The 14,194-nt window shown below is 40.3% G+C and overlaps 1 protein-coding gene across 2 annotated transcripts in view; it reads left to right on the top strand.

The window, feature by feature from the left end:
- Positions 1–4,186: 4,186 nt before the first annotated feature.
- Positions 4,187–14,194, top strand: part of LOC126471007 (uncharacterized) — a 131,832-nt gene continuing 121,824 nt past the window's right edge. For both annotated transcript variants that reach the window (XR_007586288.1, XM_050099061.1), the window contains exon 1: positions 4,187–4,276. The gene's annotated coding sequence lies outside the window, so the exon portion shown is untranslated. The remainder of the gene's footprint in view (positions 4,277–14,194) is intronic.

The following is a 14,194-nucleotide window of genomic DNA, read 5'->3' as shown; positions in this document are numbered from 1 at the left end:
GTGAAAATAGATAAAGAGAGAATCCGTAAAGCAGATATTGCTAACATAAAATGCACAAAAGAAGCCAGACAGAAAAGAAGAGGGACCAAGATCAGTATGATTCAGATGATGTTCAGTACGGTGCAGGAAAATATTAGTGGTAAGTAATTCTCATCAATAGCTGTACTAGAATTGCAATATTAAACTTTAAATGGATTTTTCTCAAAACCACATTTTTTTACTTTCAGGTACCATTATTTGATAAACTAATGGGGTTAGAAACATGAAATTTGGTCAATTTGTATTTCAGATGGTAATAAGTTATTACAAGTAAATTGAGAACCACCAAACAATCAGAAACTGTTTTATAATAATTAATGTACAAAAAAGTTAAATTTTACTACTGAAAGAATAAATTTTTTTCTTCAAAACCACAAGTGTGTTATGTTCATTTTACTTGTAAATTGAGGCATATATGTTACATACGTATGCAGTAAAATTTCATTGTTTTATCACATATAGTTCTTTTGAAAAATGTACCTATTCAAAGGGTAAAATAGCATTGGCAGAATAGGGATAAAAATTGCCTTCCGTCTCCCCTTAAAGCGAATTCGCTGCCTTACGAGACGGCGTGAATCAGACCTGCAAGTAACGTCGCGTCGCACTAATGACTATTACTCTGGTGTACCGGCTCTTTCGAGTGTGCTTTTTTGGAGGTTTCTCAGCTCGTTCAGAAAACGCAGTACACATGTTAAATACGATAACACAGAACAAAATTTTCCCAATTCACAGATGACTTTTCTCCTTTAAGTTAAATGATTATTGCGGCAGAAGAAACGGCATGCGGCCAAAAAAATTAAAATAATTGTTCACAAAAATAACAAAACGAGCAACCTTATTGCCACAGGAGAACACTAGGAAGAAATTTCCTACAACAAAAAACTCATATCTTCACGGGGTCGACATGTTAACCTGGATTTGGCAGTGTTGGCGGTAGAGGGTGCACCCCCTCCAATGCTGAAATGGAAATTGTGTACCCCATCTGTTCGCTTCTAGTGTTATCCGTGGTAAAATGTGAGAACTTCCTTGTAAATGTTTGCGAATCGTATGACTGAGTTGGATCTTGAAAACCAGCTCCACATTCACCTAGTCGGATGTTGGCAACAGACTAAAATCAACGTCTAAGTTGGCTGGCACATCGGCGTGGGTACGATCCGAATCACGGAAGCGACGTGCTAACGCGCACGGCAATCCGGGTGGACCGTACCAAATATCAGAATGCTTATTACTGTTCTGATGTTCTTCATTTAAAATATTCTGGTTCCAAGATAATCCCGTCCTAAACATACCGGTGATATTGTATAGGAAACTGCACCTAAACCCACTGTAGTGAAAAACGTTTAACACTACAAGAAAAATAACTAACACAAAATAATACTGTGGTTCTGGCAAAAAACTATACAATTTCTAAATTTCTTTTAACATGAACTAAAAATCGTTCAATATGAATAAATTTCGTTTCTCGTGTGATAAATATGCTTACTATCTGTAGTCACAAGATCAGCCACATTTATTGACTTACTAATTTAGCGCTGATTAGCCGGAGTAGACTATATGGCCTACAGATTTTTTTTTAATCGAATTCTTATGTTGCTCATAAATGGCAACACCTTCTAAGCTTTTCACGCTAATTATGGCCACATAAGCATGGTCTTTTCCGAATGTACTTCTGACCCAAATGCGATTCTGGTAGCGGGAATCCAAAGTTTTTGTAAATCATGTCTTTTGCGTTCTTGTGGAGATATTTCCATAGCATCTTTCATCCTCTAACAAATACTTCTTTATATTTAACCGAGAAGTGAAATATCGATTTTTATAAATTTAGCTTTAAAATTTTTTAATGTAAAGAAATATTTTCTTAAAAGTTTTCATCGCCTCTGCACTCCCTTAGGGGTTGAATTTCTAGAAACACTGAAACACGTATTTAAAAAAAAAAATTGTAACGGACAAATCAAATACCAATTGTCATAGAATTAGTCTTTATGATCCTTTAATAGTTCTTTGGTAATTATTTGTTTTCAAATAAACTTTCACACACTACTTTACCCCCTTAGCGGCTGAATTTTCAAAAATGCTGAACACGTATTTTTTATTTTCTGACTGAGAAACCAAATACCAGTCTTCGTAGTTCTAGCTTCAAAACTAAAATCTTTTCACGCTCAGTCTCAAAATGCATGTACGTCAAGTTCTTTTAGCTGGAAAGAGCTGATAAACTTGTAAAACAAGTGGAAAATGAATTTTAATTTTCTGCAAATTCAACAGTGGGAACGTTTCAAGAAAATGAAAGGTATGGTATTAAATTTAAAAAAATGTTTGCAGTGCAGCTAGCAACGTGTTACTTGCTACGACTACAGATTGGTTTCAGTCTGCGTTACCTTCACTACTCGAACAATTTTACATGAATGATGTCTTAATCGCCAACGAATCTCGCTTGTTCTACAGCTGCATACCCAATAAAACTATATCAAATGGTTCAAATGGCTCTGAGCACTATGAGACTTAATTTCTGAGGTCATCAGTCCCCTAGAACTTAGAACTACTTAAACCTAACTAACCTAAGGACATCACACACGTCCATGCCCGAGGCAGGATTCGAACCTGCGACCATAGTGGTCGCGCGGTTCGAGACTGTAGCGCCTAGAACCACTCGGCCACTCCGGCCGGCCAAAACTATATCATTTAAGGGACAATCGTTCTCAGGGAAGACGGCGAGGGGCTCCATGGAAAGATTTACCCTACCGGTATGACGTAGCTCGAATGAATTTGAAAAGCTACCCTTGTTTGTTGTTGTGACAGGTTCCAAAGCACGTGTTCTAAAAATATAACAACATAATCAGTGGAAAACGCGGCGAACAAATGAGCGTAGATGGTGGTCAATATGCTAACCGACTGTATTCTCAGCTGGGATAAGCGATTTTTACAAGAAATGCATAAGGTGCCAGTTACTGTTGTTAATTGCCAAGCATACCCCGGTATCATATTAAAATTTATAATATTTATTTATTTATTACTTTGAACACCGCATATGACTTACAGTCGTGTAATCAAGGCATTATTAAAAACTTTAAATTCCATCATCAAATGGCTCTGAGCACTATGGGACGTAAGATCTGAGGTCATCAGTCCCCTAAAACTTAGAACTACTTAAACCTAATTAACCTAAGGACATCACACACATCCATGCCCGAGGCAGGATTCGAACCTGCGACCGTAGCGGTCGCGGGGTACCAGACTGAAGCGCCTAGAACCACTCGGTCACAACGGCCGGCATTCCACTATCGAAAACAACTACATGATAATGTTTACTTAAATCGAAGCAAAATTAGATTTCTTCGTCTGTTTATCAACGATTTATTATCTATAAAATTGTTAGATAGTCTTATTCCGCATGGCATTTTCTCACACTAAAGCAATTAAAAATTCCTTTCGCCATGCTAGTTTCTCCAAAGTACAAGATTCTTCAGCACATCAACATTCAGCGGCTATTGAAATGAGTCGAAATGTAACGATATATGTGGGAAAGCTTCTACATTATTCGACTGCGGGATATTATCACTGGGTGAATTTGTTTCAGTGGATCATGATGTTTGTACAGCACCGATTTAGGCAGACGAAGCCTTTGGAGATGCTTCAGAACTTAAAGGATCGCATTCATGTAAACGACGACGACAATTTAGTCAATGGAATAAACATTGCTGTTCCTGCTCGCCCTTTATCAGTAATTCGGAACATCGTGACTAGCTATTAGACGCGTTTTCGAATGGCGAAATTAATCGAATAATTTGTCGAAAATTTAATACTGAAAATGGCGCTGCACGAACAATAACGGATCATTTAATACGAAAAAATATTTCGGAACCCTCCATTTCACGTTAAACGTTTTCCACGCTGTTACTCTGTCATTAGACGTCTGCATTTGTAAGTTTGCGCCACCACAGACTCCAGTTACAAATTAAATTGCAATTCTCCCACACCACACGAGCAACGATTACGTCTGCGGTTCTACTAACAATAAAACAAGGAAAACTTAGTGCCGGTGTCCGTAGTGAAGACACGCGATTGGTCGCGCAGATTTTGTTTAAGCAGAGGTTGTGCGCATGCGCTGCCGAGGGTGCGCCCGGCGGGCAAGCGTAGAAATAGGCGGCGGCAGCGCCGGAGTGCCCACTTTGAGCCGCCTTTCCGCAGCCGTTGCTTCGTCTCCAGCCACCAGCTCTTCTGCTGTCTTCTGCTAGTGCCGGTAAGTGACGCGCAGCCATCATCCATCCTTCATCCTGTCAACAACATTTATCCGCCGCTTGCGTATTCTCCGACTAGTAACTGTGAGAAATTGCATTATTTTCCAAAGTAAATGACAAAAATGTTATGTTGCACATGATATTGCGCACATGCGAAATAAGTCAATTCTACTATAGTATTCCGATTCTCTGGTTACCAGAAGGCCCAGGGGAGCGATTTTGGCCGTTTTCTTGTGGATAAATATCTTCACCTTCACAGTTTCCAGAAGAAGTAAATTGCTTCTAAAAGAAGAAGAAGGAAATCTCTGTAGGTAAAATTCGAAAAACTTCTCAGGATAAGGGAAAATAGAAACCAGGATGAGGCATAGTTTGTCGTTATTTGATGGAAAGATCAGGGAATGCAGAATATCGTGGCAAACACGCGATAACGAGCGCCAAACTTGTTGCACCGGTGCACGTTCCGAGCATCTGACAGCGACACCAATCAGATTTTACCTGTTTTACGTGTCGTTAATTTGGTAGCAAAGAAAGTAACCGAAAATATCTCAGTACAAATTGCAATATTTGCTCTTTTCTGAGAAAATTACTTAAGGTTTTTGTGCACATTCCTCGTTTTATGTCATTGCCTAATTACTGCCACTGTTTGTAGCGGAGGTTCTTAAAATGAAACATCTTGTAGATTAGTCGGCAATATTTCGTAAATTTTGCTCCAAGAGCCACGAAAATAAGTCATTTTCATAACTACGCCTCATTCGGTTAACGTCAAGTGTCGTTTCTATGCAGACTTTTAAAATCTGAAACTTTAGGATAAAATAATCTGAACTCATCATATTGTGTACAGTAACCTGAAGTGTAATATTTCAATATTTCTGAATATTACAGGAAATGAGCTTCAAACCTTGTTGAAAAAGCTGCGGATGGATGCAGCAAAGACTCCATAAGATGTTTCAATCCTGAATGAATTATTCTTCAATTTCTTTTAAAAGCTTTCACTTATCAGTGCAGTAGGTGGCAAATCTTTTCATATTTAAAATGTAGATAGATGGTTTTAACGCGAACTCGATAGTAATTAACAGAAAATTCATTGTACTTGAACTGTATAGGATATCTCGCATATCGACAAACTTTATTGCTTTAGCGTATTATACCTTAAAGCAGTCCTCTAGTTATAACCCAGAAAAATTGGCATCTATCAGCCACCTTATATGAAATGATGTCTCTGAACATGGAGCGACATTTCCAGTGCTGGATTTGAGATTATGGCGCAAAGATTAAGACACTTGACTAATTCATTAGAGGGAACTCAAACTCCAGACTGTTTAGGTTTCCCGTGATTTTCAGTACGTGCTGACGGCTTATACCTCTGTCTGAATGTCTGCTGTCTCTGTTGGTATTTATCGTTAATCAAGGCGACTACTGTTTCTTGTTACGGACCGGCTTGGTTTCTAATTCTGGACATTGCGTTGTTCTTTGACAAGATTCTATCCGAATTACCACTCAGAGTAGAATTATGTAGTAACTGAGAAAATACCATCGTTCTCACGAACAACAATGAATTTCTATATATAGTGATCAGGTAGGTTACCGCCAGTAAGGCTTAAGTTCAGGAGGTAGCTCGAAGACAGTAGTGTTGTACAATTATATGAAAAGTAGCGCAAAATGTAATACTCCAAGAGGAAATATAGTGAGTTTCCACAGTGGTAAACGAGTCTTTCAGGAATGTTGCGATACCACGGAAATATCCAAATAATGAACCTCAACCCGCAGTCGCCAATGCCGAACATCACCAGCCACAGTGCACGGTAAGGACGAAGGTCCACAGACACATCACCCAGAGCACAATGTATGTCCGTAAGCATCTAAGATAATAAATGCAGGCGCAATGTGAAAACAAATTGTAGACGTTGTTTCTGTCAGGAAGGGTAAATGGAGGGAATTTATTTTAGTTCGAACAGGGCATTGTCGCAGTGGTAAGCTGAAGAACTCCACCGAATTCTGAAGCGTACCGTACGAACAACTACCAAACATCATCAACTGTTGTAGACTACAAGTCTGAAGGAAACTGGAATAATTTCTTAACCATCCAACTGAAAACTACTACTATAAAAACAATGAAATTGGCTTATTCTGCATATTTCCATTCACCAATGAGTTACGCAATTATTTTCTGTGGACATTCAAGTTACAGGAATTGTAATTACAGAATACAAAAGCATGTTTTAAGAATTATATCTAGTGTTAATTCAAAATTATGCAGTTATCTCTTCAAAAAACAGAGTATTTTGACAATTATTTTACAACACATATATCATCAATATCTTTTGTTATTACTAATGTTTCTATTTTCATAAAAATAATGAAAAGCATGAGTATAATACTAGCACCAAAAACAACCTCTATTAAGACCTCAGTGATTAACATTAGTACAGAAGTAAGTCAGATACATGGCTGCTCATGTATTCAACAATCTACCTAATCACTTTAAATGTCATGGAAGTAATGTAGTGTAGTTTAAAACGGAATTAAAGAACTTTCTGAACTTTGTGCTCCATTGAAGTGTATCTTCACAGAAACTTTTAAATTAAATATTTTAGGTTCATGTATAATTAGAACTGTAATGTTATTTTACTGTTTTGCGCTTAAATTAAGTTAAATGCACATCTTCGACTTTTTTCGCATCCCATCCTTCTCCATCAGATTCATGGTATATGATTAACGTAACGTAAAGTAATGGAATGTGTCACACGTGTACAAAATACACTCAACCAGAAGCTCGCTAACGACTGTCTACCACGCTTCTAAAAGAAAGGAAACAAATTATGTCTTCAACTTATCAATCAGTGGTCAAAAATCTTCGCCGATTATTGAAACCCGTAATAATAACAAAAGGAGGACCTACAAGCTATGAGTTACACGGTTGGAGCCTTTGGAAAGTACAGCAATCTGTGTCCAAAGACTTGCAGCCGTATTGCATGAAATGCTGAGGTGTTAACTACTCCAGCAAGTTGCTGACTTTGGATGAGATTCATTACCTTATACATACGAGGGTTGCTGAAGGTGTAGCGCCTAGTCTGCATTAATTATCCTCATCAGCATTGCACAAATACCGGCCATATCTACCGTAAGAGTGTAATGGAAGTAACTTTCCTGTATGGAATGAGCAGAAACCTAGCTGTTAGCGAGTGCCTGCGGTTATCACCTTAAACTGACGGTAGCGGAGGGTATTGTGACACTTTTCAGACTTTCGCCTCTAGTCAGCTCTGTAATAGAAGTTTAATATATTTTATTATTTCATACTCAAACGACAGCAATCATTTTTTACAAGTAAAATGCGTTTCAAAATTGAAGCTACTAGAAACTAACACAAACCTCCATTTTCAAGACAGGTAAAATTGTTAAGACATTAACGAAACTCAGTTAATTTGCAAATATCCCATGTTACACAAGTAAAAGACCTTCTATTGCAAGCTACAAGATGGCGCACGATCGATGATGTATGGCTTTCCGTCCAAACGCTATATAATAAGTTTTAAAAATGTATAGAATTTTACTTGCATTAATATTCTGTAACTGAAGAATTAAAAATATATTCCAATGTATTATACAGCGCTGAAATGTGCATTTACAGATGCTGCACATAATACACCCTCATATCTAGCAACAGCAAGAACTGTAGAAAATGGCGGAAGCTGCTTATGGCGGACTACAGTGCACATTCCTTCATTTGATACTAAAATCAGTCACTAGAGTGGACTGTCCTGTACAAGCCCTCTACCTCCCATACAATCATACGAGAAGGTCCTTACACTCGCTCCGGTGCGAACCCCGTCACTAATGGCTATACGACCCACCTCTCAAACGTAATCAGATCAGAAAGCGTTCGCTGCCAGTTCTAAAATTCTTTTACGTCGACAGTCAGCGCACAGGCTACCCTCGCAATAAAAAATTTCGTTTTCTTTAGCTTCCGGAAAAGTCATTCCCATCAAGCAGACCTCGAGAATTTGATTTCTGTGTTCTGAATTTAGCGTATCAAGACAGAATGCTTATTTCATATTTCTATTTCTTTACTTCTATTAACGTCTCTGAAAACTGCCTTATTAACAAAGGATGGATAAAATGAGATCCAGTTTCTATTTGTTTCAAAATACCACATCGTATTCCACTGAATAAACTTTCGTTAAAGCCCCACGAAGACTTTACGTCTCTCTGTTCCGCTTTATCGTCTGTGGCATTTTGTGTCTAGCGGTAACGGTACGCGTTGATCTCGGGTATGTAACCTGTGAAATTACGATATATTTTTAAAACCTACTGAGTTCCAACATTTTCACAAGCACTGTAAAATCTGAAAATAATTTCTGATCTTCCGTTTCTGTTAGATTTCAGTTTCACGTTGATAGAAAAATTATACAGAATTGAACACTGGTTAGATTTCAGGAGAACAAGTGGAGAAACCACCTGTAGCCACATTGCTGGAACGAACTTAAAATTCTCTGATAGTGATTTAGACATTCCACGTCAACTCAGACAGGTCACCGGGATCTGAACGCTGCTCTTGCTAAAAGCAAATCCAGATTATTAATTGCAGACCGACGTAAGCTTGATCCACGGACTGTAAGCATCTCCATATCTTGTCACAAGTATCACTCTTTTTATAATGAAGAAAGACAGATACTTTCAGGATCACTTTCTTAGGTTTATTTGGGTTACCCATTTCGACCTTTACCACAGGTCGTCTTTAGATGAAAATCTAATGGTTGCGAATGGCAGTAAACCGGTAATCCGGATAAACATAAAAAGTGACCCAGACGGTGTCTGACTTTCTTCATGATGTTAAAAGTGGTCACTGTTCTTCACACGTCATGCCTTTAATTATGAACATTCTATTTATTGCGTTATCGGGAATGAAACGGAAAGTGGTGGGAACTGAATGGTTTGACGCAGTTTGTGAGGCAGCAGCTCGGGCATAATTTCTTACTGGAAAGTTGACGCAAAAATTTTTTCCCCTGGCGCTGATTCTGTTGAAAAGAAATTACGCGGCACTCTTCTGAAGATAGCTTTAGGCGATCAATCTTCCACAGGTCCTCCTGTAAGACTACGCTATACCTTCCTTAATCGTTTTAATAAACGTTTCATCTGTTCATAGACAGGTTTGTGATCAAGCTAAATTTGAATTATTATCTTGTGTATGGTATAGTCTGACAGTATGTCACGACTAGGAGAAACTTTCTAGACCTGGCATAGATACAGCGTTGTTACCAGAGAAATTAAAGTGTTTTTATATATAATGGTAGAGCCGGCCGCGGTGGTCGTGCGGTTCTAGGCGCTTCAGTCCGGAGCCGCGGGATTGCTACGGTCGCAGGTTCGAATCCTGCCTCGGGCATGGATGTGTGTGATGTCGTTAGGTTTAAGTAGTTTTAAGTTCTAGGGGACTGATGACCTAAGATGTTAAGTCCCATAGTGCTCAGAGTCATTTTTATAATGGTAGATGTTGCACAAAAAGGTTAAGACAGGGGTTCCCTGGATCTGTTTTAGCAACTTTTATGAATAAGTGGTCAACAACTTCGTTACCAATCACCGCACTAGGTGATTTCATCCAAGTAATGTTAAAAGATGTGTCTTTTTCTCCCATCGATACCAGCACGCCAACGATCTTACATGCTATAGCGTTTTATGTCTACCTGGCGCTAACGTTTTTCATAATCGTGAAAGCAGATAGTGAATCGCTTAATGACACGTATGAAGATGTTGCCATCAGCAAGCGGAAATGTAATATGACTGTCGCTAGCTTGGATAAATCAATCGTCTGCAAACTTAGAGTGTAGAATGCGCTGCCAATATTCAATGCTTCTGGTGCCATCAGTGCAGATATAGACTGTCTCGGGATTATGTCTTAAAACTGCAACAAATTTGTATTATTTAATTGGGTACCTTGCGCAGAAGGAATGTCATTTATTACCTTCACCTGGAAGAATTGTAGTGGGTATGAAGCGTTAAAACTGTGTAGTCAAGACAGACTGATAATCTTGTTGAAAACAATCTACATGTTTCAGAACTCTTGTACTGATGGAGGATGTCTCAGTAACGCAGCGAGTCCAATCAAGCATTGTATGAGTAAATTTGAAGCAATCGCTTGAAAATTGTAGTAACCGGTTTGAGATTTTTTCGCAAGGAAACTGATAGTAAGTTGCCTCTGCGTGGACGGCTTGGAAGCTCCTGTTCTTCAACTAATAGCGCATTGGCTGAGGCGGAGCGAATTGCTCCCACGCAGACTCCCAGCGCAAAGTATTGGCATTTGTTAATTTTGATACGGCAGCTGTCTGTCGCAGATGCGTGGCTACCTCTCCCGCAATCAATAATTGGGCGTACCATTCCCGGTAAGGCTGCAGGGCTGTACGGACGCTCAATCCTCAATAAATTCAATAAATTTTCATTATAAATTTGATAAGCCCTAATGCTTCTGACCAATATGATTTATATGCGCCTTCCAGATTATGTTTCTTTCGCTGAGGAGCCTCAGAGAAGCAATCTCCATATAAAACTTCCTGGCAGATTAAAACTGTGTGCCCGACCGAGACTCGAACTCGGGACCTTTGCCTTTCGCGGGCAAGTGCTGTACCAACTGAGCTACCAAAGCACGACTCACGCCCGGTACTCACAGCTTTACTTCTGCCAGTACCTGGCACAGTTTTAATCTGCCAGGAAGTTTCATATCAGCGCACACTCCGCTGCAGAGTGAAAATCTCATTCTGGAAACATCCCCCAGGCTGTGGCTAAGCCATGTCTCAGCAATATCCTTTCTTTCAGGAGTGCTAGTTCTGCAAGGTTCGCAGGAGAGCTTCTGTAAAGTTTGGAAGGTAGGAGACGAGGTACTGGCAGAAGTAAAGCTGTGAGTACCGGCCGTGAGTCGTGCTTCGGTAGCTCAGTTGGTAGAGCACTTGCCCGCGAGAGGCAAAGGTCTCGAGTTCGAGTCTCGGTCGGGCACACAGTTTTAATCTGCCAGGAAGTTTCATATCAGCGCACACTCCGCAGCAGAGTGAAAATCTCATTCTGGAATCTCCATATACATCGATATCTACATATTGCAGAACTCCCATCTTCTCCAGGACTGTGTTATGTACGTCCCTAATGTAAATGTTGTAGAAGAGGGGTGACGAAATTGAACCTTGCACAACTCCATACTCGTCTCTTGGTCCTATTATACGTCATTCTTGCATTGGATTCCGCATAATGGGCACTCATTGCGTCAATGGTTGAGCAACTTCTTTTACGTTTTGTCTGTCCCTATTCCTGCTGCTTCTACAACTTTATCATCTCCCAAAAATTCTGAATGCTGATCTCCCTCTGTACGTCGCAAACGCCTAAAGTCTAGGTAACCCTTCCAACTCTGACGTGCTTTCAAATGCATTTCTTTCATCCTGCAGATACAGTTTTGTGATACTCTATGTTGTAATATCGCACCCCCGGCGGTAAGCTGTCTGTATGTGACAATGGAACCTAACAATTTCTTCACTGGTCTGGAGTCCAAGACATGCAACGCATATAGCGTGAGGTAGTATGAAGAAACAGTCCGGCATTCTCCAAAACGGCGAACTTGAGACAGCTACAGCTTCATTTCCTTTTCCTCATTTTTTCTCTTCCTACAACTTCTTCATCAATCGATTGTGTTATATCTCCATTTCCTCCGTCCACTTCTTCCCTGATGTTTATTCTTTTGAGACTTGTTCAGTGTTGTTCTTTCTAATGTGATTTCCAAATTTTTCTGTCCTTAATTTATTCTTGTGAGATTTTCTGCTATTCTAGGTTTTATTACGTTTCTTACACCCATCTGATCTTTAATTTACTTGGACTACGATGCTGAAAATTTTCTGTGTGTGTCTGGTTTTATCCATCCCACATTGATGTTCGTAGAATTGTAGACGTCGTTTCGTAAATTTATCTGTGATGTAGCCTATTTCTTTCATGGAGTTCCTTTTTAGTCCGTACAGACTGACAGTGCACTTTTCCTTTGGACAACATAATCCCATCAAGACGTCAGCATCAAGGTTAAAAAACAAATGCTGTAATTTTAATAAAGTTTATTAGACCATTCACTACAAAGACGGGGTTTAGATTTGCACGTATTACAAAAAGTAACTGCCTGTTTAGTTGGTTTTCTAGCTGCACTGCACCCGAATGTTTTTGTGTCCGTCTGGTAACGTTCAGAACAATATCTACGCACTTTATGCGTCTTTCTTTCCTTTGTATCCAACTCGTGTTCGCTTCTTCTTCTAGCGACGCTAACTGTTGTTCCTTCATCTGAATGCCGCCTGAACGGATCTGCCATCTATTCCCGAAATATTGCGAATAATATTTTCTGCTCCGTCACGTCTTGAAATAGACAGGGTGACAATTATTGAACTACAATGAAGCGCCAAAAAAGGTGGTATAGGCGTGCGTATTCAGATAGAGAGATATGAAACAGGCAGAATACGGTGCAGCTGCCGGCAACGCCTATATAAGGCAACAAGTGTCTGGCGCAGTTGTTATATCGATTACTGCTGCTACAATGGCAGGTTATCAAGATTTAAGTGAGTTTGAATGTGTTATTATAACCGGCGCGCGAGCGATGGGACACAGCATCTCAGAAGTAGCGACGAAGTGGGGATTTTCCCGTACGACCATTTCACGAGTGTACCGTGAATATCAGGAATCCGGTAAAACATCAATTCTGCGACATCGCTGCGGCCGGAAAAAGATCCTGCAAGAACGGGGCCAACAAAGACAGAAGAGAATCGTAGAACGTTATAGAAGTGCAGGCTTTCCCCAAATAGCTGCATATTTCAATGCTGGGTCATCAACAAGTGTCAGCATGCGAACCATTTAACGGGACATCATCGATATGGGCTTTCGGAGCCGAAGGACCACCTCGTGTACTCTTGATGACTGCACACCACAAAGCCTTACGCCTCACCCGTGCCCGTCAACACTGACATTGTACTGTTGATGACTGGAAACATGTTGCCTGGTCGGACGAGTCTCGTTTCAAATTTTATCGAGCGGAGGGACGTGTTCTGGTATGGAAACGACCTCATGAATCCATGGACCTTGCATGTCAGCAGGGGACTGTTCAAGCTGGTGGAGGCTCTGTAAAGGTGTGGGGCGTGTGTAGCTAGAGTGATATGGGACCCCTGATACGTCTAGATACGGCTATGACTGGTGACACCTATGTAAGAATCCTGTCTGATCAGCTGCATTCATTCATGTCCATTATGCATTCCGACGGACTTAGGCAATTCCAGCAGGACAATGCGACAATCCAACGCCCAGAATTTCTACAGAGTGCCTCCAGGAACACTCTTCTGAGTTTAAACACTTCAGCTGGCTACCGAACTTGCCAGACATGAACATTATTGAGCACATCTGGGATGCCTTGCAACGTGCTGTTCAAAAGAGATCTCCACTCCGTTGTATTCTTGCGGATTTATGGACAGCCCTTCAGGATTTATGGTGCCAGTTCCCTCTAGCACTACTTCAGACATTAGTCGAGTCCATTCCACGTCGTCTTGCGGCACTTCTGCATGTTCACGGGGACCCTACACGATATTAGGCAGCTATACCAGTTTCTTTTGCTCTTCAGTGTATATGAAATAAAATCGTCATAACGTCTGAACGGTTTGCGTTAGGACGTTCAAACTGCACGGTTGGCCACGGGGCGTGATGGGAATTAGTATGGTTTGGTTTAGCGACGAAACCCAGTTTCATTTGGATGGGTTCCTCAATAAGCAAAATTGGCACACTCGGGGGACTGAGAATCGGCATTTCACGAAGGAGAAGTCTCTTCAGCCTCAGAGGGTGAAGGTGTGGTGTGCAATTTCCAGTCAAGGAATAATCGATGCGATATTCCTTGATGGCACGGTGGCTACCCAACAGTACGTGAAGAT

This window comes from Schistocerca serialis, chromosome 3 (genome assembly GCF_023864345.2).
Source record: "Schistocerca serialis cubense isolate TAMUIC-IGC-003099 chromosome 3, iqSchSeri2.2, whole genome shotgun sequence".
In the NCBI taxonomy this organism is placed as follows: domain Eukaryota; kingdom Metazoa; phylum Arthropoda; class Insecta; order Orthoptera; family Acrididae; genus Schistocerca; species Schistocerca serialis.
Note: the sequence above shows the minus strand (reverse complement) of the source record. Positions and strands in the feature narration are given on the sequence as shown.